This window comes from Schistocerca gregaria, chromosome 1, assembly GCF_023897955.1.
Source record: "Schistocerca gregaria isolate iqSchGreg1 chromosome 1, iqSchGreg1.2, whole genome shotgun sequence".
Lineage (NCBI taxonomy): Eukaryota > Metazoa > Arthropoda > Insecta > Orthoptera > Acrididae > Schistocerca > Schistocerca gregaria.
In genome coordinates this window covers 1,130,572,358-1,130,598,278 of record NC_064920.1, presented here as the reverse complement: position 1 = coordinate 1,130,598,278, position 25,921 = coordinate 1,130,572,358, and the positions used below count along the sequence as shown (strand labels likewise).

The 25,921-nt window shown below is 42.0% G+C and overlaps 1 protein-coding gene across 3 annotated transcripts in view; it reads right to left on the bottom strand.

Annotated features, from left to right (window-relative positions):
* LOC126283989 (scoloptoxin SSD14-like) overlaps positions 1 to 25,921 on the bottom strand; it is a 399,534-nt gene that overhangs the window by 198,199 nt on the left and 175,414 nt on the right. The window contains exon 1 of one of the 3 annotated variants that reach the window (XM_049982515.1): positions 16,027 to 16,226. The exons of the other annotated variants lie outside the window; for them this stretch is intronic. The gene's annotated coding sequence lies outside the window, so the exon portion shown is untranslated. Of the gene's footprint in view, positions 1 to 16,026; positions 16,227 to 25,921 lie in introns of those variants that run through there. 3 annotated transcript variants of the gene reach the window in all.

Genomic DNA, 25,921 nt, shown 5'->3' with positions numbered 1-25,921 from the left:
ATTGCTCAAGTCACACCAATACCCAAAATGGGAAGTAGGAGTAATCCGCTGAATTGCAGGCCTATATCACTAACGTCGATTTGCAGTAGGGTTTTGGAACATATACTGTATTCTAACACTATGAAGTACCACGAAGACAACGATTTATTGACACGTAGCATGGTTTCAGAAAATATCATTCTTGTGAAACACAACTAGCTGTTTATACTCATGAAGAAATAAGTGCTATCGACATGGGATGTCAAATTAAATCCATATTTTTAGATTTCCAGACGGCTTTCGACACCGTTCCTCACAAACGTCTTCTAACCAAACTGCGTCCCTACGGAGTATCGCCTCAGTTGTGCGACTGGATTCGTGATTTCCTGTCAGAAAGGTCACAGTTCGTAGTAATAGACGGAAAGTCACCGAGCAAAACAGAAGTAATATCCGGCGTTCCCGAAGGAATTGTTATAGGCCCTCTATTGTTCCTGATCTACATTAACGACATATGAGACAATATGAGTAACCGCCTTAGACTGATTGCAGATGATGCTGTCATTTATCGTCTTGTAAAGTCATCAGATGATCAAAACGAATTTCAAAATGATTTAGGTAAGATATCTGTATGTCGCGAAAAGTGTGAAGTTATTCACATGAGTAGTAAAAGAAATCAGCTAAATTTCGATTACGCGATAAGTCACACAAATCTGAAGGCTGTAAATTTAACTAAATACTTAGGGATTACAATTAAAAATAACCGAAATTGGAAGGAACACATAGATAATATTGTGGGTAGAGCAAACCAAAGACTGCGATTCATTGGCAGAACACTTAGAAGGTGCAACAGGTCTACTAAAGAGACTGCTTACACCGCGCTTGTACGCCCTGTTCTGGAGTATTGCTGTGCAGTGTGGGATCCGCAGCAGGTGGGACTGACGGATGACATCTAAAAAGTATAAAAAAGGGAAGCTCGTTTTGTATTATCGCGAAATAGGGGAGATAGTGTCACAGACATGATACGTGAATTGGAGTGTCAATCATTAAAACAAAGGCGTTTTCCGTAGCGACGGGATTTTCTCACGAAATTTCAATCACCAGTTCTCTCCTCCGATTGCGAAAACATTCTGTTGGCACCCATCTACATAGGGAGAAATGATCATCACGATAAAATAAGAGAAATCAGGGCTGGCATAGAAAAATTTAAGTGCTACGTTTTTCCCGCGGGCCGTTCAAGAGTGGAACGGTAGAGAGGCAGCTTGAAGGTCGTTCATTGAACCCTGTGCCAGGCACTTCATTGTGAATAGCAGAGTAATCTCGTAGATGTAGATGTAGATGAAAGCTTTCGTACGAACTTTCAAGAACCATTGACAAGAGGGTACTCTCCCTTGAAAATCTCTCTGGTGGTACTACAGGAGGTTTCCTGGTAAGGAAGGAGAAGATTCTTCACAGAATAGGCGGGAGCAGAAATATGTGGAAAAAGCTGGCTTTAAATGTTCTCTGAGATGTTTAGTTTATTGTAGTCTCCTCCCCACGTTCGCCAGAAACTCTGTTATTGAGCTCCGAGGCGATGTGTGGAAAAGTGTATCCGAGAACCATTCACAGCGGGAAGACCAGATACTCGACGTCACGGCCTATGTGGCAGCATGTAATTTCAACGACAGCCTAACAGGCATTGTTGTAAATTATGAAAATGTTCGAACTTGGGATCGGACCATCCCGTTACCACTTCTGCATAAAAGCGAACGAAAAGCCTTTTGATCGAGCAGAGCAGTGGGTGACAACAACTGCCAAAAAGGCCCGCAGGACCACCATGGCCACGAAGAAGATGGAGAAGGACTTCATTTTGGTTCTGGGAGGACTGCTATATGGTCTAGGGATCGATGATTAGAGGCATGTTAAACTTAATTAATAAAAAAGTAGACCAAATCTTTAAATGCGTTTTTCTCGAAACCGTGTATTTCAAAGTGGCGGGAAACGTAAACTGAGGATGGTGCATAGCATGTTTATCGGAATTTGATGCCATTGTTCTAAACTGAATTCTCTGTTAGCGTACGTAGCTGTTTTGCGATATCTTCAAAAGTCCACATTCGGTGTACGCTTTTGTCTCGATGATTTGATTGAAGGAAATGACATTTGTTTCAACACGTCTCCCTTATGCTAGAACTTACTATTTTTCAATTTTGCTATATATGCTGACAGAAAAATATTGAAAATGGCATACAAAATTATTTTGTTGCAGGTCCAATAAGAGGAATTCCCGCCGATGACCAATGTTTCGGCTGCAATGGGTTCTTCCACCTAGTGCAGTGGTTACAGTGAGCGTCCGCTGTGGACACAAAAATAATTTCATAAAGATAAAAGTGTAAAGAATAAAGTTATATCATAATATTTAGCATTTACTTGAAAAATTCAAAAAATCACCAATTTTTCATGCGTTCAAAGATGGCTACCGCCTTAACGTAGGATGTGATACGATTTTATATTGGCTATTTCATATATGGCGTTGTTTGGCGTACCTGTGCTAGGTCTTGTAGCATTTCATAAGATTATTCTTTGGTACTGAATAATATTCTTGGCCTTCCTCTGTGGCCGAGCGGTTCTAGGCGCTTCAGCCCGGAACCGTGCTGCTGCTGCGGTCGCAGGTTCGAATCCAGCCTCTGGAGTGGATGTGTTTGATGTCCTTAGGTTTGTTAGGTTTAAGTAGTTCTAAGTCTAGGGGACTGATGACCTCGTTAAGTGCCATAGTGCTTAGAGCCATTTAAACCATTTTTAATCTTCTTGTTTGGTTTTCACAGCTGTCAAGGCCTATCCAACAAACCATACACTATGTGATCAAAAGTATCCGGATACCCCCAAACACATACGTTTCTTTATATTTGGTGCACTCTGCTCTCACTTACTGGCCAGATACTCCATATCAGTGATCTCAGTAGTCAGATATCGTGAGAAAGCAGAATGGAGCGCTCTGCAGAACTCACGGACTTCAAAAGTGGTCATGTGATTGGGTGTCACTCGTGTCATACGTCTGTATGCGAGATTTCCACAGTACTAAACATCCCTAGGTCCACTGTTTCCGATGTGATAGTCAAGTGGAAACGTGAATGGACACGTACAGCACAAAAGCGTACACGCCGACCTCGTCTGTTAACTGACAGAGACCGCCGGCAGTTGAAGAGGGTCGTAATGTGTAATAGGCAGACAACTATCCAGACCATAACATAGGAAGTCCAAAATGCTTCTGGATCCACTGCAAGTACAATGACATGTAGGCGGGACGTGAGAAAACTTGGATTTCATGGTCGAGCTGCTGCTCATAAGCCACACATCTCGCCGGTAAATGCCAAACGATGCCTCGCATGGTGTAAGGAGCGTAAACATTGGGCGAGTGAACAGTAGAAAAACGTTGTGTGGATTGACTAATCACGGTACACTATGTAGCGATCCGATGGCAGGGTGTGGGTACGGTGAATGCCCAATAACGTCATCTGCCAGCGTGTGTAGTGCCAACAGCAAAATTCGGCGGCGGTGGTGTTATGGTGTGGTGTGGTCGTGTTCTCATGGATGTTGCTTGCAGCCCTTGTTGTTTTGAGTGGCACTGCCACCGCACAGGCCTACATTGATGTTTTAAGAACATTCTTGCTTCCCACTGTTGAAGAACAATTCGGGGATGGCGGTTGCATCTTTCAGCACGATCGAGCACCTGTTCATAATGCACGCCCTGTGGCGGAGTGGTTGCACTACAATATCATCCCTGTAATTGACTGGCCTGCACAGAGTCCTGACCTGAATCCTGTAGAACACCTTTGGAATGTTTTGGAACGCCGACATCGTGCCATGCCTCACCGACCGACATCCATACCTCTCTTCAGTGCAGCACTCCGTGAAGAATGGGCTGCCATTCCGCAAGAAACCTTCCAGAACCTGACCGAACGTATGCCTGCGAGAGTGGAAGCTGTCATCAAGGCGAAGTGTTGACCAACACCGTATTAAATTCCTGAATTACAAATGGAGGGCGCCACGAACTTGTAAATCATTTTCAGCCAGGTGTCCGGATACTTTCGATCACATAGTGTACGATTATTACTTCGTAGTTCTGTTGCTCATGCCCTACATGTCCGGCTAAATATGTTTACTTAAAAAAAGCAGAAGTTAAATTTTTGGATGATCCTCGTATACAAGACAGTTGTACAATTATACTTGTACTGACGATCTATTACAGATGAGAGTTGATTATAGAGAAATAAATCTACTTAAATCTGAAATGCTAAGAAGTGCTCCCAGAGTTGTTTGGACACTTACCAGTGATAGTGACATTAATGAATCCTGAATAAGATGCAAATCCAGTTACGACCTTGTGGTTCCTTTGTTTATCTCTTATCACTCCGCCCTTGAAGTGAGCCCGCAGTGTAGCATGGCTTATCGCTACTTAGCAATGAGCTTGCAGATTGACTTTAGAATAGAGTGGCATTATCACGAATTTGCACGCTATCAGCTGCTTCTAAACCACTCTCATTATTTGGCACTAGCAGGTACTAAATCATGTTAATTTACCTAAGTGCTTGTTATTACTTTCAAAGTTGCGATCTCCCGCGAAACATAAAGCGGAGACTATTATGCAGTGCTAGACGCAAGGAAGCAACGTAAAATTAGCAGTATGTGACAAGCTCGCGTTCACCCTGTACGTCAGGGTAAGGTAAAGGTGTATTTAACAAAGACCTGGTAGAGCTTAATGTGGAAAAAGCTGACTTACGAATCAAAGACGTGACATATACCAAGACACAGTATGGTGCGCTATGGCAGCTGGCCTGATATATCGGCCAGCCTGCTAGTATTTAGAGTTTTTCTCCTTCGTTTAGGCCAAAACTGGACTAGTTTTAAATCTCTACCTCGTAAAATAAGATACACAAACAGTTAACGTATGATGACTAATAGAACTAGATGCAAGCTGAAGCGTATCAGGGGGGAGGGGAGGGGGGAAGAAGGAAGGTATATTCACATTATTACTGTAGTCGGCAACGCTATGAAACGTCTCGATACTAACTCATATCTCAATTATGCAATACATGTGATCACATGTAAGAAATTATTCGATCTATAGTACTAGACTCATATTTAACATTAGTAATAAAGGATCATCCTCACGTGTATTTTGAAATAAAGGGAGTAATTAAAGAGGGGAACTATGTGTTAAATGCGATCTGCAAACTTAATATCTTCCAGAAATTGTCGAAATTTCATTAAAGAAGTTTCACATTAAACTTCATTACTAAGTACTTAGTTATGAGTTTTCTTGTTGTAATAGTTTCATTAGTTTCATTAAAACGTTTTATTTAAAGAAATACGATAAAATCTGATACTTACAAAAAATGTACTGTCTAAAATTTCTACACAGGCGAACGTTGTTTGCATTAGCCTTGCCATATCTCAGTAGAAACCGCCTTTTCTCCATCTTTTAAAAAATAATTCTCCATTTCCGAAAATAAGCTTCTTGCTGTTAATAAAAGGTTTCGCATCCTAGAACTTTATTTTGTAAAAGTGAATGAGATTTGGATACCTAATAGTATATTCTTGTAACCATAATTCTTCAAGTTTCTAAAAATGTATACTTCTGTAACAATTAATGTGCTCAATGTAAATTTATTGTAATTAAAATAGTCCCTGTTTGGTGAAAATTCTGTCTAGAAATGCGAGCTTATAAATGTGGGAGTTACACACCAGTTCTGCGTATTTAGCTTTCGACCTCTAGAGATACTATTCCAGCCAGCCTACTACAAAGATACTGTGCCATTCGTCTGGAGACTGCGGCAGACTTCTGTAGACTATGACAAGTGAGCATAGACTACGCTATTCTTCCTAGTAGCTTCAGTCAGTTAACCGCGTTACCTGTATGTTGTGCGTGTTTCATACTTATCGGGCGATTCCTCATTTCAATCGCTTTGTTTGGGTATGAGATCAGTGTGCTATCAGATTCCCCTAGAAAGTGGAAGCGGCCAACCGTTCACAACAGTAGGATCGCGTAATCTAAAGAACATTGTTGTTCTCTATAGTTGCAAAATTGAAATTGACAATGTATAATTGAGGTTTTATTCGAAAATTTTTGATTTGTAGCGCGAAGCAGATTGGTGTTGCAGTGAAAATGAAAAACAGTACACATTTATAACAGCACTAAAAAAAGCTATTTCCTAAAAAGAATATAAAACTAAAAAATGAATGAAAAACATAAACATGTCAGGCATCGCTTAAATACTTTAGCAAACTTACGTGAAAACATGTTTCTGTAATTCATAAACAATTTTCGCACTTGTCAATAACAACAGGAAACTCTTGCCTTTCGTCATAATGAAGAACGTTCTATTGAGTGCAAGAAACAACAATAATAATACAGACATTTATGTTTGTGCACGTACACTGTACTGGCATCAATACCCGCCAGGGAAGCCGAGAGCGCTAACGCGGTGTTTCCTAGACTCGGGTAGGCGCACCAGCCCCAGATCTAATTCGCCGGCGGATTAACGGCAAGAGCTGGTTTGCCGGCTAGCCTAGATGTGGTTTTTAGGCGGTTTTCCACATCCCACTAGGTGAATACCGGGCTAGTCCCGCATCAGTCACACGACTCGCAGACATTTGCAACGTATTCGCACTCTTTCATGATTTACACTACACACAGACAGTTGGGGTACACTAATTCCATCACGTGGGGTACGGGGTGATGGCAGGAAGGGCGTCTGGCCACCTCTTAAAATTAACCATGCCAAACCCGCACGATGCAGGATAAAGGTAGTAGCAACAGTAAAAGCAAACTGTACTTGCATCAAAAGAAATTTTTATTACTTATAAACCGCAATTTATATTTAGCAAGGGTATAGAATACATAATGGACTAACACTGAACGATTTGCGGCTCTAAATATTAGCAAAAAAAAAAAAAAAAAAAATAAGGCCAGGGAGAGATAGAGAGAGAGAGAGAGAGAGAGAGAGAGAGAGAGAGAGACGTCGTCGGCTCCCAGTTTCTCTCACACACTTTCGTTTAATTTCTTTCCCTACCAATACTACCAATACTACCGGGACCGAGCGAGGGAGCGTAGTGGTTAGCACACTAGACTCGCATTCGGGAGAACGACGGTTCAAACCCGAGTCCGGCCATCCCGATTTAGGTATTCCGTGATTCCCCTAAATCGCTAAATCGCTTCAAATGCCGGGATGGTTCCTTTCAGAGGGCACAACCGAGGCTGATGACCTCGGTGTTCGGTCCCCTTACCCAAATGAAACAAACATACAATACTACCGGTAATCCCACCGTTTACTGCGTCATTTACATATTGCACCAAAACGACCGAACCGTAGTTCTGGTAGAGCGACCCTCTGCACACACAACTTCCGTCCCTTAGGTTAACTGTGGCGACAGTAAGTGCCTTCAGCCACAAAATTAGATAAAAATACACATTTGCCTCAAACGAATGTTGGTTTGGACACCACTGTGCTTTGTCAGGCTCAGACAGAATGGATGTGATATGCCTTCACGATCCTCGGAGCTTCGACATGACTTACTCAGTGACTTATAGATGCTATGACAGTTTATCATGGATCCTGTAGCTACATTTCTGACAATTTCTCCGTTTAAATTTACTTAAATCTCCACCGCATATGAAGTTCTATCGCTTTGACAAAGCACTGCAGCTGTTTCAAGGGAGTCCTGAAGACGAAGGAAGACTATTTTACTGATCTTCGTGCATTCTAATTCAGGAAATGCGTGAATATTTCACGTTCGTGGAGGTATTGTCGGTTTCTTACTGGACTTTTTGGCCAGAGAAGGCGACTATGAAAATTCAATTTACCCTACCTTTAATTTTAAAACTGTTATTCCCTTGTTTATGCTTCCGATCAAAGACGACAGAAGAGAGAGAAATTTTCCTTCGGAACTCCTGAAATCATTGAGGAAGGTGGCAAGTAAACGATTATAGTTAACGCCTAAAGTATACGAGAGCTGAGCATCACTTGGGAATTTCTACTGGATATAGTTCGTACAACGAACAATATTCAATAATCGCTGTTCTAAGAGTTTTGTAAGTCTCTTCTTTCCTGGATGACTCAATTTTGCTTAACGTTTTTACAAAACGTCTCAGCCTAACATTCGTTTCTGCTGCGTTTAGTTTCTTGTGGTGACTTCACTTCAGGTCATTCCGGGCGATTGCTCTGAGGTTGTTACTGTTTCCAGTGATTTATCGTCAGTAGCGTAATCTAACAATAATTAGTACCTTGGCCCATTTTGAAGCATTGTACCTCAGATTATGTTTTTAAAATTAAATTTAATGAGATTTCACGTAGCCACCCAGATTTTATTACTGTCTACACGGATGGTTCTAAGGAGGGAGATTTTTTCGGTTGTTCTGCCCTGTTCCCCGACACTGTTCTCAGGATAGGGCTTCCAGAGCAGTTTTCAGTTTATTACTCGGAACTGTTTGCTATCCTGAGAGCAATGGAACAGATGACACGGCGTCGTGGTAAAACATTTATCATCTGCTCTGACTCTCAAAATGCCCTTCCCGCTGTTAGACAGATGTACCCAGGAGATCGGATGGTGCAATAGATACAGGACGCTCTCTTTCGCTTGCAAAGGTAAAACAAGGAAATCATTTTTTTGCTGGGTTCCAGGGCACGCAGGTATCCAAGGAAACGAACTCGTTGATGCTGCTGCCAATGAGCCTTGCTCCCTTCCTCCTCCTGCTCGCTGTTTAGTTGCCCTGAGAGCTGTCACTTCATTTGTGACCAGGAAGGTCACATGTTGGTGGGAGTCTCAGTGGCTGGCAGTGAGGAACAATAAACTGTGTTCCATTAAGACTTCAGTGCGGCCAAGGCTTACCTCCTTGCGTTCGCGACGATGTGGAGAAGTAGCCCTTACTCGGCGTAGAGTGGGACATTGTCCGTTGACACTTGGCTTCCTCTTACGTCGGCAGGAACCCCCAGTATGTCAGAGATACCATACACAGCTATCAGTACGACATATTTTAGCTGAGTGAGTTTTATACGACGACCTGAGTGTTGAACTGGGCCTTCAACAAGATCTTTTACTTCTATTTTAACTGATAAGGAGGCTAGTGTTGTTCGTATCTTAAGATTTTGTGTGGCGTCCGGAATTCTTCCCAAAATACTGTGTGTGAGATCTTAATGTGTCAAAAAATGTTCAAATATGTGTGAAATCTTATGGGACTTAACTGCTAGGGTCATCAGTCCCTAAGCTTACACACTCCTTAACCTAAATTATCCTAAGGACAAACACACACACCCATGCCCGAGGGAGGACACGAACCTCCGCCGGGACCTGCTGCACAGTCCATGACTGCAGCGCCTTAGACCTCTCGGCCTTAATGTGTCACACAGTGGATGGATCACGATTATTTCTAAGCCGTCATCCAGCCACGTTTGTCTGTCTCTTTTTCAACAGCATCTTTAAAGGTATTTTATCCATGATATTATTTAGTTATCATGCCGTGTCTCTCTGGTATTTTATTACGGGTTTTTCTGAAGCTCACCTTTTTGGTGTCTCTTTACGTTTCCTGTGTTGGGATCAAACGTAGTTTTCCAGTTTATTGATCTTCTTCCATAGTTTTATACAATCTTCTTCAGTATATCATTAATGCAAGGGCGCTGATGACCTTGCTGTTTAACGCCCTCCGCCGTAAATCATCGTCATCATCATTGGCCTATTTGTGTGCAGTATACTACATTTATTTACGTTCAAGTTCAACCGTCACTTCGCCGGCCGGAGTGGCCGAGCGGTTCTAGGCGCTACAGTCAGGAACCGCGTGACCGCTACGGTCGCACGTTCGAATCCTGCTTAGGTTTAAGTAGTTCTAAGTTCTAGGGGACTGATGACCTCAGAAGTTAAGTCCCATATGCTCAGAGTCATCTCAACCATTTTTTTTTTTTCAACCGACACTTCCTATAACGACTGCCGACCCTCAGAGAGTTTAATCAAATTAAAACTATTTGGTTACAGAGACCTTTTCAAATCTCAAACATTGCGATGTTCACAGGATGAAGCACCTAAAGCTTGCACCGAAAATATTGGGGAAATGGAAAGTGCTATTGATGCGCAGTTTTCACAGAATGGGCTGGTAGTCAGTTGTAACTCTGCCTTAGTGACGAACATGACGGCGTTCAATGCTGTATTACTGAGCACACACGTGTATTTCGTTTGCAATCGCACTTGCTGGGTAAAAAAAAAGGAAGCAGCAATGGGCGAAAATTTGGCCGGCTAGGCGTTCGACGCCTGGCCGTACTAAAATGCTCAGAGAATTATCAGCGGTGCCAGATGACCACAGATACTTTTTAAGGATTGGTAAACTTCATTGCACCTTATGTACAAAGAAGAGATATTCTTCGAATGCCTATCGTATTTCACTTTCCACAATGCTGGAAGCGATCTGTAAAACTGGAGATAGTAGGGCACATTATTGTATAAGATCGGCATGCCGCGTTGTTACCTGTTTGTTCCATAAATAATTCAATCTTCTGCATGAATAAACAAGCGGTTGCAGTATTATTTCCTTAGCTTAAAAACTTTTGTTGAATGTTTCTACAGCTAAGTGCTGAATAAATGTGAAATACGTAATCTAACTACTCTCCTGAACTCACTTCAACAGATGAGTCATCTACATCTACATGATTACTCTGTAATTCACAATTAATTGCCTTGCAGAGGGTTCAGCGAATCACCTTTAAGCTACTTCTCTACCGCTCCACTCTCGAACAGTGCGCGGGAAAAACAAAGACTTACAACTTGCCGCGAAAACTCTGATTTCTCTTATTTTATTACGATGATCAGTTCTCCCTATGTAGGTAGGCGTCAACAAAATATTTCCACATTCTGAGGAGGATAAAGTTGGCGACTGAAATTTCAGAGGATGACCTGCTTTTGTTTTAATGTCTGCCGTCCCAATTCGTGTATCTTATCCGTGGCACTCCTTCCCCTATTTCGCGATAATACAAAACGACATACCCTTCCTTCAACTTTTTCGATGTCCTCCCTCAACCCTATACGATGCGAATCCAGCACCGCAATACTCCAGAAGTGGACAAAAAAGCGTAGTGTAAGCGTTGTCTTTAGTAGAAGTGTTGAATTTTATAAGAGTTTTTCCAGTGAATCGCAGTCTTTGCTTTGCTTCCCCTGTAACATTATCTATGTGATCGTTTCAATATAAGTTATTTGTAGTTGTAATATCGAAGTATTTAGTTGACTTTATAGCCTTTAGACTTGATTGTTTTATCGTGTAACCGAAATTTAGCGGACTCCTCTTAGCCCTCACTTGGATGACTTCAAACAGTCCATTATTTAGAGTCACTTGCCACTTTTTTTACCATACAGATATTTTCTCTAAATCATTTTGGATATACTGGATATGGATCATCTGATGTCTTTGTAAGACGGAAAGTGACAGAATCTTCTGTAATCAATCTAAGAGAGCTGACCTGCTTGTCTCATAAATCGTTTATGCAGATAGGGAACACCAGACGGCCTCTTACACTTCCTTGGGGAAACCAAGACATTACTTCTGTTTTACTGGATGACTTTCTGTCAGTTATTACGAATTCCTTTCATCTCCCTTCCCTGAAGTGTTCATGTACGTACGGCGCTGCTGTATCAGTTCTTTGCACGTCCGAAAATCAGGAAGTCTGGGCTGTGTATTGCACGATATCACCCTTACGCCGTACAATATATGGAGTGATATACACGGTGAGTCACTAACTATTGCCACCAAAAACAACTCCGAAAGTATGACAGGGGCTGAAAAGTTTGTGAGACAAAAGTTGCATGGGACAACGAGTGCCATAAATGACGTTGGTTTTTTTATGCTGGGTGGGGGGTAAATGGGATGCTGCAGCTTGGTACTTGTTTTCTGAAAGCGGCTATCGAGACGAATGCAATGATGTGTAACAGTAAGGTCTTTGAAGGTCAGCAAAGGTCACAAAGGTGCCATGAACATCCATTTACAGAAGGTATTCGAATTGATGACTATTAGCGTCAATGCAGTGTTGCAATCTTCTATCATGGATTGAGTGATATTTCTCATCGCACCGGCATTTGTCGCAACACATGCTCTGACAATTCTCTCTCGCATATCTGCAGCTGTAGTTGGAACGTCTTTATAAACAATGTCTTTTACGAATCCCCACAAGAAAAAATCCAGAGGCGTCAAATCTGGCGAACGAGCCGGCCACGACACATCTCTTCCGCGTCCAATCCAATGATTTGGGCATTGTCTCTGCAACTCATTTCTAACCATCAGCAAAAAATGTGCCGGACACCCATCGTGGTGATACCACATTGTGTTCCTTGTTCCCAAAGGTATTTCTACCAATAACAGACCTAACGTTTCTTGAAGGAATGTGGTGTACTTTCTACCATTAAGATTTCATTCGATGAAACACTGACCTATAATTCTGTCCCACATCACACATTCACCGACCACGGTTTTTGGCGTGCAACTTGCCGCAGCCAACGTGGATTTCCAGTTGCCCAATAATGCACGTTATGCAAATGAACATTGCCATGGTTCGTAAAAGTAACCTCGTCAGTAAAGAAAATCAAATTAATACGTGTCATCCCTCTGAATATGGAGCTCGGCCTAATCGGCAGAATTCAATGTGACGCATACAATCCGTACTAGTTAATTCTTGCTGGAGACTGATACGGTAAGGATGATATTTATGGCGATTCACAAAACGAACAACAGTATTTTGGCTCATGCCAGATTCTGTTGGGATTTGACGCAAGCCAACACGAGGATCTCGAACCACAGTGGCAAGAGTACCAATTTCCGTTTCCTATTTAGTAACATTTCTTTGACGGATATGTTTCCGATGCGTTAAATATCCAATTGTTCTTAATTTATCATACACATATTGAAATGTACGACGTGTTGGGTGAGTATGTTGAGGATATGTTTCAGCGTATAAGTCTCTACCTTTCATTGAATTTCCTTGACTCCTCCGTAAATGAGAAGCATATCGACTTGCTCTTCATTTAGTAATCGCGAAAGCGTTACGGAGATGATAGATAAACTCCAGTGGAAGACTCTGCAAGAGAGACGCTCAGTAGCTCGGTACGGGCTTTTGTTGAAGTTTCGAGAACATACCTTCACCGAGGAGTCCAGCAGTATATTGCTCCCTCCTACGTATATCTCGCGAAGAAGCTATGAGGATAAAATCAGAGAGATTAGAACCCATACAGAGGCATACCGACAATCTTTCTTTCCACGAACAATACGAGACTGGAATAGAAGGGAGAACCGATAGAGGTACTCAAGGTACCGTCCGCCACTCACCGTCAGGTGGCTTGCGGAGTATGGATGTAGATGTAGATGTAGATTCACATTCCCTTGATTCGACGATACTAGTCTTACCGTTCCTATTAGTGCTGTACTGCGAAACCGTCGAATGGTGTTTACATGTCAATTGCACGTTAGATGGATACGCTGTATTCGGCGAATATTTACTATTTGCAGATATAGGAGAGAGAACTGTCAGAGTATGTGGTTTGATAAGTGCCGCAGTGATGCGGAATACCACACAATATAGGCTAAGTAGATTGCAGCACTGCATTGATACCAATGGTCAGGCCGGCCGGAGTGGCCGAGCGGTTCTAGGCGCTACAGTCTGGAACCGCGCGATCGCTTCGGTCGCAGGTTCGAATCCTGCCTCGGGCATGGATGTGTTTGGCGTCCTTAGGTTAGTTAGGTTTAAGTAGTTCTAAGTTCTAGGGGACAGATGACCTCAGAAGATAAGTCCCATAGTCTTCAGAGCCATTTGAACCATTTGATACTAATGGTCTCACTTCGAACACCTGTAAATGGACGGTCATGCCACCTTTCTGACCTTCGTTGACCTGCAAAGACCTTACTGTTACACATCATTGGATCTGCCTCGACCCCCGCTATCATACAGTAAGTACCAAACTATAGCATCCCATTTAAAAAACAAAGTTGACCATATCTCTGAAGCGACCGCACCTAGTAACAAAAAAAAACAATGTCATATTATGGCCCACATTGTCCCATGCAACATTTGGCACATAAACTTTTCAGCTACTATCATACTTTCGGAGTTATTATAGGTAAAAATAGTTAGTGACTCACCCTGTATTGAGCGGACGTCAATGTTTTTAAAGCTCTGCGGTATCCTTCAATACACTGCGCAAGTCGCCGCTACCGCTCTCAGACGGTCATTATTATTGCATAATACTCAGTAATAATAATATGGAAGAGGATGTAGATGAAGATGAGATGGGAGATACGATACTGAGAGAAGAGTTTGACAGAGCACTGAAGGACCTGAGTCGGAACAAGGCAACGGGAGTAGACAACATTCCATTAGAACTACTGACGGCCTTGGGAGAGCCAGTCATGACAAAACTCTACCATCTGGTGAGCAAGATTTATGAGACAGGCGAAATACCCTCAGACTTCAAGAAGAATATAATAATTCCACACCCAAAGAAAGCAGGTGTTGACAGATGTGAAAATTACTGAACTGTCAGTTTAATAAGTCAAAGCTGCAAAATACTTACGAGAATTCTTTACAAACGAATGGAAAAACCGGTAAAAGCCGACCTCGGGGAAGATCAGTTTGGGTTCCGTAGCATTGTTGGAACACTTGAGGCAATACTGACCTTACGACTTATCTTAGAAGGAAGATTTAGGAAAGGCAAACCTACGTTTCTACCATTTGTAGACTTAGAGAAAGCTTTTGACAATGTTGACTGGAATACTCTCTTTCAAATTCTAAAGGTGGCAGGGGTAAAATATAGGGAGCGAAGGCTATTTACAATTTGTACAGAAAGCAGATGGCCGTTATAAAAGTCGAGGGGCATGAAAGGGAAGCAGTGGTTGGGAAGGGAGTGAGGCAGGGTTGTAGCCTATCCCAAATGTTATTCAATCTGTATATTGAGCAAGCAATAAAGGAAACAAAAGAAAAATTCGGAGTGGCTATTAAAATACATGGAGAAGATATAAAAACTTTGAGGTTTGCCGATAACATTGTAATTCTGTCAGAGACAGCAAAGGACCTGGAAGAGCAGTTGAATGGAATGGACATTGTCTTGAAAGTAGGATGTAAGATGAACATCAACAAAAACAAAACAAGGATAATGGAATGTAGTCTAATTAAGTCGGGTGATGTTGAGAGAATTAGATTAGGAAATGAGACACTTAAAGTAGTAAAAGACTTTTTCTATTTGGTAGAGAAGATATAAAATGTAGACTGGCAATCGCAAGGAAAGAGTTTCTGAAGAAGAGAAATTTGTTAACGTCGAGTATAGATTTAAGTGTCAGGAAGTCGCTACTGAAAGTATTTGTATGGAGTGTAGCCATGTATGAAAAGTGAAACATGGACGATAAATAGTTTGGACAAGAAGAGAATAGAAGCGTTTGAAATGTGGTGCTACAGAAGAATGCTGAAGATTAGATGGGTAGATCACATAACTAATGAAGAGGAATTGATTAGAATTGGGGAGAAGAGGAGTTTGTGGCACAACTTGACAAGAAGTTGGGACCGGTTGGTAGGACATGTTCTGAGGCATCAAGGGATCACCAATTTAGTATTGGAGGGCAGCGTGGAAGGTAAAAATCGTAGAGGGAGACCAGGAGATGAATACACTAATCAGATTCAAAAGGATATAGGTTGCAGTAAATACTGAGAGATGAAGAATCTTGCACAGGATAGAGTAGCATGGAGAGCTGCATCAAATCAGTCTGAGGACTGAAGACCACAACAACAACAACTCAGTATTGCTCAATAAATATTGAGAGTGTGAGGATTCCTAAATAGTCCCTCGGGGTACTCCCGAAATAGCCTATAAACCTGTCGGAGCTACGCGCACTACTTTACATTTCTTTATATTCAGGGCCGACTGCCATTTGCTGGATCAATTGTGGACCCTTCGCAGATCTTCCTAAGCCTGGCACAGGAGAAGAAATCGTGGGGGAACGCATGAAACTAGAGACGTGTGAAACAAAACACGGCTTGTGCGGTACACCGGTACACTCACCGAAAACAACGGAGGACGCCTGCAGTGATGGTGACGTGCGACACGAAGCGGCGACAGCGCCGAACTGCACGCCGTCCGTGGCAGACGACCGCTAACTGGCGAAACGCCGGCAGCCTTTAAGTGCCCCGAGCATGCACCGCCTGTTAGCGATAAGCCGCTAGCAGGCCTGCTGCGATACGTCCGCCTTGCACGTCGAAGCACTGACAAGGCGGAGGGAGTTGCATCCTTCGCCAGCTCTTTTCTGTGCGTGGCGTTCTGCCGAAAGGCAGGTACTGCAGTACTGAGGTCAGCACACGTTCCACGGTGCCAATCTCTAGCGCCCATCCACATTAGTAAACGGCCAAAGTAACCAGAGGCGAATTGCAGGTTACGTATCCGATAGCTTCAAAGGGCAACAAAAATTTGATATTCAGTATCTCATATACTTATGGGCCGCATTAAAAAATTTAAAGGACTGTTGCAATGTACTTGTTAAGAGGTGTACATTCTAACAACCCTACCACAACAAAGGTCCAAACTTAATTATGATGGTAGTGTTGCTCACGCTGCTAAATATTGGATTTTCGGGCAAAAAAAAAGTTATACTATGTGGCAGGTGACATTAGAGCACAGTTAATAAAGTCATTTCTTGAAATAATGGATGAACTAGGCACTCAATCGTCGAAAACCTATGTACTGATGATTTCAAGCTCGGATGCAAAGAGGCCTAGGTGTTATTCTGCGATATTCAAAAGTTTTATAGATGTGTTTCATGAACCATTCTTGAAGATTAAACTTTTGCAAGTTAGGACAATGGTGATCTGAAAAAGTAATCAGCACTCCGAATTTAAATTACACTACTATTTTTTTTTTTTTTTACTTTTGTTGCAATATCACGTAACTCGTTCCAAAACATCACTTCACAATATAAAACATACTTGAAAATATAGCCGGCCGCGGTGGTCTAGCGGTTCCAGGCGCGCAGTCCGGAACCGCGCATCTGCTACGGTCGCAGGTTCCAATCCTGCCTCGGGCATGGATGTGTGTGATGTCCTTAGGTTAGTTAGGTTTAAGTAGTTCTAAGTTCTAGGGGACTGATGACCACAGATGTTAAGTCCCATAGTGCTCAGAGCCATTTGAACATTTTTTTTTTTTTTAAAATATCTTCTTCACTGTTAAAGTTCACATTTCATGAACTGACAACAATTTGCGTCTTTTAAACATGACGACCAAAGCTTGACTCTCTAATAACCGCTTACGGGCCCAAAAATCAGAGTTACAAGTACGTCAAAGATCATAGTGACAAAAGAAAGAATACACACAAGAATAATATCATTGCAATATATACATATCGACGTATCGAAGTACCTCTACATTAATGAAATCAAATCTGAATGTTGTCCTAGAAATATGTTGACTATTTTACAGAAACACAGTAGAATATTGCTGGTATCGAGAGGTTGAGGTGCCGTAATGGTTACGTAATTCAAGTACCATTACAACATCTACAACTATAGCTACATGGATACTCTGCAAATCACAGTTAAGTGCCTGGCAGAGGGTTCATCGAACCACTTTCACAATGCTCCACTATTCCAATCTCGCATAGCGCACGGAAAGAACGAACATCTTTATCTTTCAGTACGAGCTCTGATTTCCCATATTTTATCGTGGTGATCATTTCTCCCTATGTAGGTCGGTGTCAAACGAACATTTTCGCGTTCGGATGAGAAAGTTGGTGATTGGAATTTCGTGAGAAGATTCCGTCGCTACGAAGAACGCCTTTCTTTTAATGATGTCCAGCCCAAATCATGTATCATTGCTGTGACACTCTCTCCCATATTTCACGATAATACAAAACTTGCTGCCTTTCTTTGAACTTTTTCGATATACTCCGTCAGTCCTACCTGGTAAGGATCCCACATCGCGCAGCAGTATTCTAAAAGAGAACGGACAAGCGTAGTGTAGGCAGTCTCCTTAGTAGGTCTGTTACATTTTTTAAGTGTCCTGCCAATAAAATGCAGTCTTTGGTTAGCGTTCCCCACAATATTTTCTGTGTGTTCCTTCCAATTTAAGTTGTTCGTAATTGTAATACCTAGGTATTTAGTTGAATTTACGGCTTTTGGATTAGACTGATTAATCGAGTAAGCGAAGTTCAATGAGTTAATTTTAGCACTCATGTGGATGATCTCACACGCTTCGTTATTTAGGGTCAACTGCCACTTTTCGCACCCTTCAGATATCTTTTCTAAATCTTTTTCAGTTTGTTTTGATCTTCTGACGACTTTAAACGTCGATAAACAACAGTGTCATCTGCAAACAGCGGAAGACGTCTGCTCAGATTGTCTCCCAATCGTTTATATAGATCAGGAATGGTAATCTTCCATTAAAGTGTTAATGTTACTGTAAGATTAAGATTATTGGTAAATCCTAGAATTAACTGGTGAAACCTAAAACGTACCATCACGGTGTGGTAAAAGTCCGAAGTTTCTTATTGTATTCACAGATTTCGAACTTTAACCATGAGACGTTGGTAAATCTTAGGATGTACCCATACCAACTGGTAAAACAGTATTCATTAAAACAAAATCAGCTTATAAATTTATTGAAATAGTTTGTATTCGTTGTAAATTTAGTTTTTTTAAAACATTCTAGCATTCCAATGTGATTATAATGAGTAATATTCCATATTAGTGAAAACTGTTGTAAAAAATTTTACCGTATGAACGTTAATTTTTGCTGCAACAAAGCTGACTACCGTGGCATTTCGAATTACATAGCATGGAAGACGATTTACCAAACATTTCTTAGTTGAATACTTTTTTAAGCAATTGCCATTTTTGAACCCTTGTCCTCCAGAAAAAGATTGTTTGGCAACCACTTCCCATAGACTAATATCTTCCCTTGCTACTTCTTCGACGTTGATTTAGCATTTACCAGTTTGCATCGGTAAGTCCTAAGGCTTACCAATGTCTCTTGGTAAAAGTTCGAAATCTGTGCATATAATGAGAAATTTCGGACTTTTACCACACCGCACTGGTAAATCTTAGGTTTCACGAGATAATTCTAGGATTTACCAATTATCTTAAATTTACAGTAACATTAACATAATAAGACAACTATTAAAATTAGAAACTGTATGTGCGACCTGTGGCAGCGTAACACACGGAGTGCAAGTTACCCAGGTCATTTTGCATCCAGTATTCGAAAATTAGAGCGTTTAGTGACTTCCAAAAAAGTTTAGACGAAATTCCAAACCTTTTCGAATCGTTTCCTCTCTGACATCCCCACAAAATAATGAAACGAAGAAAGTTTATCACTTAATACTTCAAGCAGTAGAATTACGTCAGGCATGACGTTTTAATTTTCTACTTATTTACACGAACTGTACCTGTAACACATCTTGCGATTTACATACATCTCTGAATGTGGCAGGATATCTCTGTACGGTACATAATTCAGGAGAGACGACATCATAAAGGTTGTTATTGTTGTTGTGGCCTTCAGTCCTAAGGTTGGCTTGATGCAGCTCTCTATCCTTTGCGAGTCTCTTCATTTCCAAATAACTACTGCAATCTACATCATTCTGAATCTGCTTACTGTATTCATCTCTTGGTCTCCCTCTATGATTTTTACACCCCACACTTCCCTGCTGTACTAAATTGGCGATCCCTTGATGTCTCAGAAAGTGTCCTCTCAACTGACCCCTTCTTTTGGTCAACTTGCTTAACAAACATTTTGTCTCCCCAACTCTATTCGGCACCTCCTAATTATTTACGTGATCCACCCATCTAATCTTCAGAATTTTTCTGTAGCACACATTTCAAAAGCTAATATTCTCTTCTTGTCTAAACTGTTTATCCTTCATGTTTCACTTCTGTACGTGGCCACATTCTAGACACTTTAAGAAAAGACTTCCCAACACTTAAATCTATGTTCGATATTAAAAATTTCTCTCCTTCAGAAATGCTTTGCTTGCCATTGCCAGTCGACATTTTATATCCTCTCTACTTCGGTCATCATCAGTTATTTTGCTGCCCAAATAGCAAAACTCATCTACTACTTCACGTGCCTCATTTCCTAATCTAATTCCCTTAACATCACCTGAAATAATTCGACGACATTCAATTAGCCTTTCCCATTAAGATACTAATAAACTTGCTAGTGCTTAAAACGGAGCACTAATTATCCACCTGTACTCATCCGGCATTTGGTAATAAGAATCCTTATCGACTTTCAATACACTTTAACAATTTCAAACCTCTTCGAAACGTTTACCCGGCTACAAGCTTAACGTCAAATATTAAACACGTCAGGTCATTTGTAAAATAACCGGACGTTGGAAGCTGTTTTATATACGGTAGTTCGATCGTTAAGGAATTGGCGATATACTGGTTGTCGGCTAACAACTAGAGTTAGTTAGTTAGTTAGTTAGTTACGTGTTCCATTGATCAATAGCACGGAAAACCATTATGATGTGGAACGTGTCAAATGCACAAGAAATGGGCACAGGAAATAAGTTTATTTTCTTTTTTTGTTTACATTATAGTGTTATACCTAAATATTTCTATTATCTATCCCATTCCCTTAAATGGCACAAAATGCATATATTATATCTCCATATTTATTTACTGATATTCAAGAATTCATGTATGGTGTAGCAGGAGTTGTCAAGGAGGTGTGATTTCAATTTGTTTTTGAAACTATTACTGCTGTCTGTCAGACATTTTATTTCATCGGGTAATTTATGAAAAAGTTTTATAGCAGCATATTTCACCCCTTTCTGTGCCAAAGATATGTTAAGTAAAGGATAGTGTAGGTCTTTCTTTTTTCTGGTATTGTAATTATGAATGTCGCTGTTGATTTTAAACTGGTCCACGTTGTTGAGAAAAAATTTCATTATTGAGTAAATGTACTGTGAAGCAGTTGTAAGAATTCGTAACCTTTTAAACAGATGCCTACAAGACGTGCGCCTATGAAGCCCATACGTTATTCTAACTACTTTCTTTTGAGAGATTACCACTATCAAAATCTTTTAAACAGATGCCTACAAGACGTGCGCCTATGAACCCCATACGTTATTCTAACTACTTTCTTTTGAGAGATTACCACTATCAAAATGAGGGCGTCTGCACCAAAGCAGGTTGCCCATTTCCCGATGAACTGATGCTCCTCATAGTGACGTATGAAAAGATGTAATTTAAAAGAAAAGATCTTATAATATATTTTGTATTGCTAGCTGAAATGGTGTTAAGAAATTTAAGTTGTTACTGCTATTACTTGAGAATAGAATAGTAAGCCGAAATAGCGATAGTGGTAAATATACACACGTCTACATTTACATCTACATCTACATCGTACTCCGCAGGCCACCTAATGGTGTGTGGCGGAGGGTACTTTCGGTACCATTATCTCATCCCTTCAATCCTGTTCCACTCGCGAATAGTGCGTGGGAAGAATGAGTGTCGGTTAGCCTCTGTACTGGCACTAATTTCTTGAAATTTCTCCTCATGGTCAATATGCGAGGTGTATATGGAAGAAAGCAATACTCCCTCATGCGAATCACTCTTCCCCAGAATTCTCCCAATAAACCGAAGTCGACCATTGAGCCTTTCCTACCACAGGTCTCAGACGCTCGTTCCATTTCATATCGCTTTGCAACGTTACGTCCAGATATTTAAGCAACTTGACTGTTCAAGCTGGACACTAGTAATGCTGTAACCGAATATTACAGGTTTATTCTTCCCACTCATCCGCACAAACTTGCATCTTTCCACATTTGGAGCTAGCTGCCATTCATCGCACCACCTAGACATTTTGGATAAGTCGTCGTGTATCATCCTACAGTCACTCAGCTCCGACACCTTACCGTTCACCAGAGCATCATGAGCAAGCAACCGCAGTTCGCTGCCCACCCTGTCTGCCAAATCATTTATATACATGTAGAGAGAACACCAGCGGTCCTATCACACATCCATGGGACACTACTGTCGATGCCCTTGTACCTGTTGCACATTCGCCGTCGAGGACAACACATTGGGTTCTATTATTTAAGACGTTTTCGAGCCACTCACGTATCTGTGAATTTGTTCCACATGCTCGTACCTTCGTTAACAGCCTGCAAAGGCGCAATGTATCAAATGCTTTCAGGAAATCAATGAATATGGAATCTGTCTGTTGCCCTTATCCATAGTTCGCTGTATCAAATGTTCAAATGTGTGTGAATTCCTAAGGGACCAAACTGCTGAAGTCATCGGTCCCAAGACTTACACACCACTTAAACTAACGTATGCTAACAACAACAAACACGCCCATGCCCGACGGAGGACTCGAACCTCCGGCGCGAGGGGCCTCTCAATCGTGACATAGCTCCTCAAACCACGCGGCTACTCCGCGCGGATTCGCAATATCATGTCAGGAATGGACAAGCTGAGTTTCGCACAAACAGTGATTTCTAAAAATTTTCTGGAAATGCGCTTCTCAGTCTCAAGAAATTTATTATATTCGAACTGAAAATATGTTCAAGGATTCTGCAGCAAAACGAAGTTAGGGATATTGGTTTGTAATTTTGCGGGTCCGTTCTTTTACCTTCTTATGTACTGGAGCCACGCGCGCTCTTTTCCAGTCGCACGGGACTTTGTGCTGGGTGAGAGATTCACGATAAATGCAAGCTAGGTAAGGGGCCAGTACCGTAGAGTCTTTGTGAAACCGAATTGGCATTCCATCTAGAAGTTTCGATTTATTTGCTTTTAAATCTCTCAGTTATTCCTCTACACCAGGGATGCTTATTACTACGTCGTCCATACGGAAGTCTGTCCGATGGCCAAATGATGGTATGTTTGTTCAAATGGTTCAAATGGCGCTGAGCACTATGGGACTTAACTTCTAAGATCATCATGGTTGACTGATTTATTTCAGATTTCCACACAGCGCTCTAATAAACATTCAGACGGACATAGGTTACAATTTTTTTAACAAGAATGAACAGATTTGCTGCTGAAACTGAGTTTGAGAAAAAAACAAGCTTTACTGTGTTGTGCGGTGAAAATGTGTTGTTTCGTTTTCTTTCTCCCAGTCCGATATAACTACGATAGCAGGATCAAATGGTTCAAATGGCTCTGAGCACTATGGGACTTAACTGCTGTGGTCATCAGTCCCCTAGAACTTAGAACTACTTAAACCTAACTAACCTAAGGACATCACACACATCCATGCCCGAGGCAGGATTCGAACCTGCGACCGTAGCGGTCACGCGGTTGCAGACTGAAGCGCCTAGAACCGCACGGCCACACCAGCAGGCGGTATGTTTGTACGAGTGTCCGGTGTGAACGATTTCTTCAACGTGAAACTTAAAAATTCGGCTTTCGTTTTGCTATCTTCAACTGCCACTCCATACTGGTCACCAAGAGCCTTAATGGAAGCCTTAGACCCAGTTAGCAATTTTACACGTCTTCTTCTGTGTCTTATGTCATAGTATCATGGTGCCATTTTTCGATACGACAAAACATGTCCACAAATGGCACGTGTCTATATTTTCTGTTTGAGATGCTCCCATGATCCCATGATCCCCAGATGTGTCACCAACAGGATATATGTGTCGCCAGTTTGAACGTCAACTCCGTCCTAGAGCCAGTATACAGAATATCAAGGACGAGTTAGAGCACTTCTGGACCAACGTGCCTCAGAAGAAGATACAATGGCTTTATCTCACTCTCCAACTAGTCCGAGTGCAAGTATCCAGGCCAGAGATGTGCAACGTCATTCTGAGGAAGGGTGGGGGTGAGGGGGGGGGGGGGGGTGAGTGCTCATATCGCCAGTCTGGATTTTTTTAACAGAAGTTTATCCGGTTAGGACGCAGTCGGCGCACACGTTTCCTCCATTGTGTAGAAAGCACTAGTTGTAAATGATACTTGTTGGTCTCAACTATTTGAAAACGTCCCTCCTTGCCACCAAGAGAAGTGGGCCATGCTGCGTGTCCCAAGTCGCCTATGCTGTCAAGTCGGAATATCCACAAACGTGGATTTACAGTCCCCAATACCAAATGCGACTTCGCAGTAGCTCAAAACATGTACCATTTGCTGTCGGATTTGACACATGTCCAGCGACGAGGAAGATGTATCCTAAGCAACTCCAAATGCCTGAAAAAAAGTGAAGGACCCAGAAGGGGAGGAGGGAACTAAATAAAATTTCACAGGTTGAGAGGGTGTGTGATGTTATTCGAATGATTATATAAAATCGAGTCAAATTTACAAAGAACTTGGCACTATGAGCCCCCTTTTCACGATGACGTTACATCCGATCTTACCTGGATGCATCCACTGATTCGGTTGAGAATGTTATCATAAAATCGCTGTATCCTCTCTTGAGGCAGGATGCCCCAAACTGTTGTAACTGGTACTGGATACCCTGTATCCTGGCTAGAGCTGGAGCTGGTCCCATACACGTTCTATTCGCTATACATTTGGGGTTCTTCCTGGGCACAGGGGTACCTCAATACGATGCTGACAGTTCATAGAGACACGTCCCACGTGTGGACTAGCATTGTCGTATTGAAAAATTAGGCCACAATACAGTTGTACGAGTGGTAGCACACGAGGACGCACGATGTTGGTGACGTACTGTTGTGTACCCAGAGTTTCCTCAGTTACCACCAGCCGTGACCTGAACTCACACCTGGTGGCTCCACGCCCCGTGTAGCCAGATTTAACACGGTTATGCGTCATCAAAGAATTGGAACTATGGGACCCCTCCCCACGCCACCGCCTAGTTACCGATGATGGTCATCTGAGGCAGTTCATCACTGAACACAAGGCAACGCCATCCATCAGCTGTCCACACCTCCCGGCCACAGAACTACTCCAAATGCAGCCATTTATTTTGTGATGTTGGCGAAGCTTACACATGGGACGGTAATCTCTTGCTTCAACTTCTGCTCGTCTCCAACCAGTGGCACAGCATGACACAGCAAATTGCAAGTACTCCATTACTTGTTCCCTGATGCAAGACGCAGATCTGAAGGGGTTACGATGTGCCTCCCGCACAATATGTCATTCCTCTGTTGAGGTCGTCAGCCGTGGTCGACCGGAAACATCGCAACTGATACGTCTGCCCTCACGTTCTCATACTGTAAACCATCGGACCACAGTCATGGCCAAACGCCCCATAGATCTGGATACTGGACGACTCGAACAGCCGGCCTAGTGGAGACCCACAGTGATGCCACTCTCAAACTCTATCAGTTGCTGACAATGGTGTCTCACTCAACTAGAGCATCTCCGTGTCGTTCACTGTAAACTTACTAATCACATGTAAGAAGTTTTATTTTGATATCCGATCACGTCTTTATAAGCTTCAGTGTTCCTTTCTCTTTTTTGTCAAGCACTGTATCATTTCTTTTTATATCTTGTTGTACAAATGCTTCTCAGACAAAAAGGAAGCCAGTTATTGTAACTGACTGTATCGGCGGTGGGAAGAGCATCACTCGTGTAATTAAAATAACATAATTGGCAAAGCATGGAGTGTACCGCTACTGAACGAACCAAGTCGGACGATAAATTTATGATGATGTGGTATCTGTTTTGATTTGCACATTCTTCAGTTCTCTGAATTTCGTCAGCTTTCCTCCTATGTTATCTGTGGAGAGGAAGGCATGAACTTCCCCGCCTCGCTGGACTGGGAAATACCCGGTCTCTGTTTATATCTGTGCGCAGACTTGCAGCCTTGAGTAGACTGCGAAGTGTGATGCTGTACTTCGTCACTAAACTAGTGTCACACAACCGGTATAGTCTTGTATGTCATTGTTAAGAGAATACTCAAAATGTAAAAAAAAAAAAAAAAGTTAATGTCGTGTGACTAGGGCCTCCCGTCGGGTAGACCGTTCGCCGGGTGCAAGTCTTTCGATTTGACGCCACTTCGG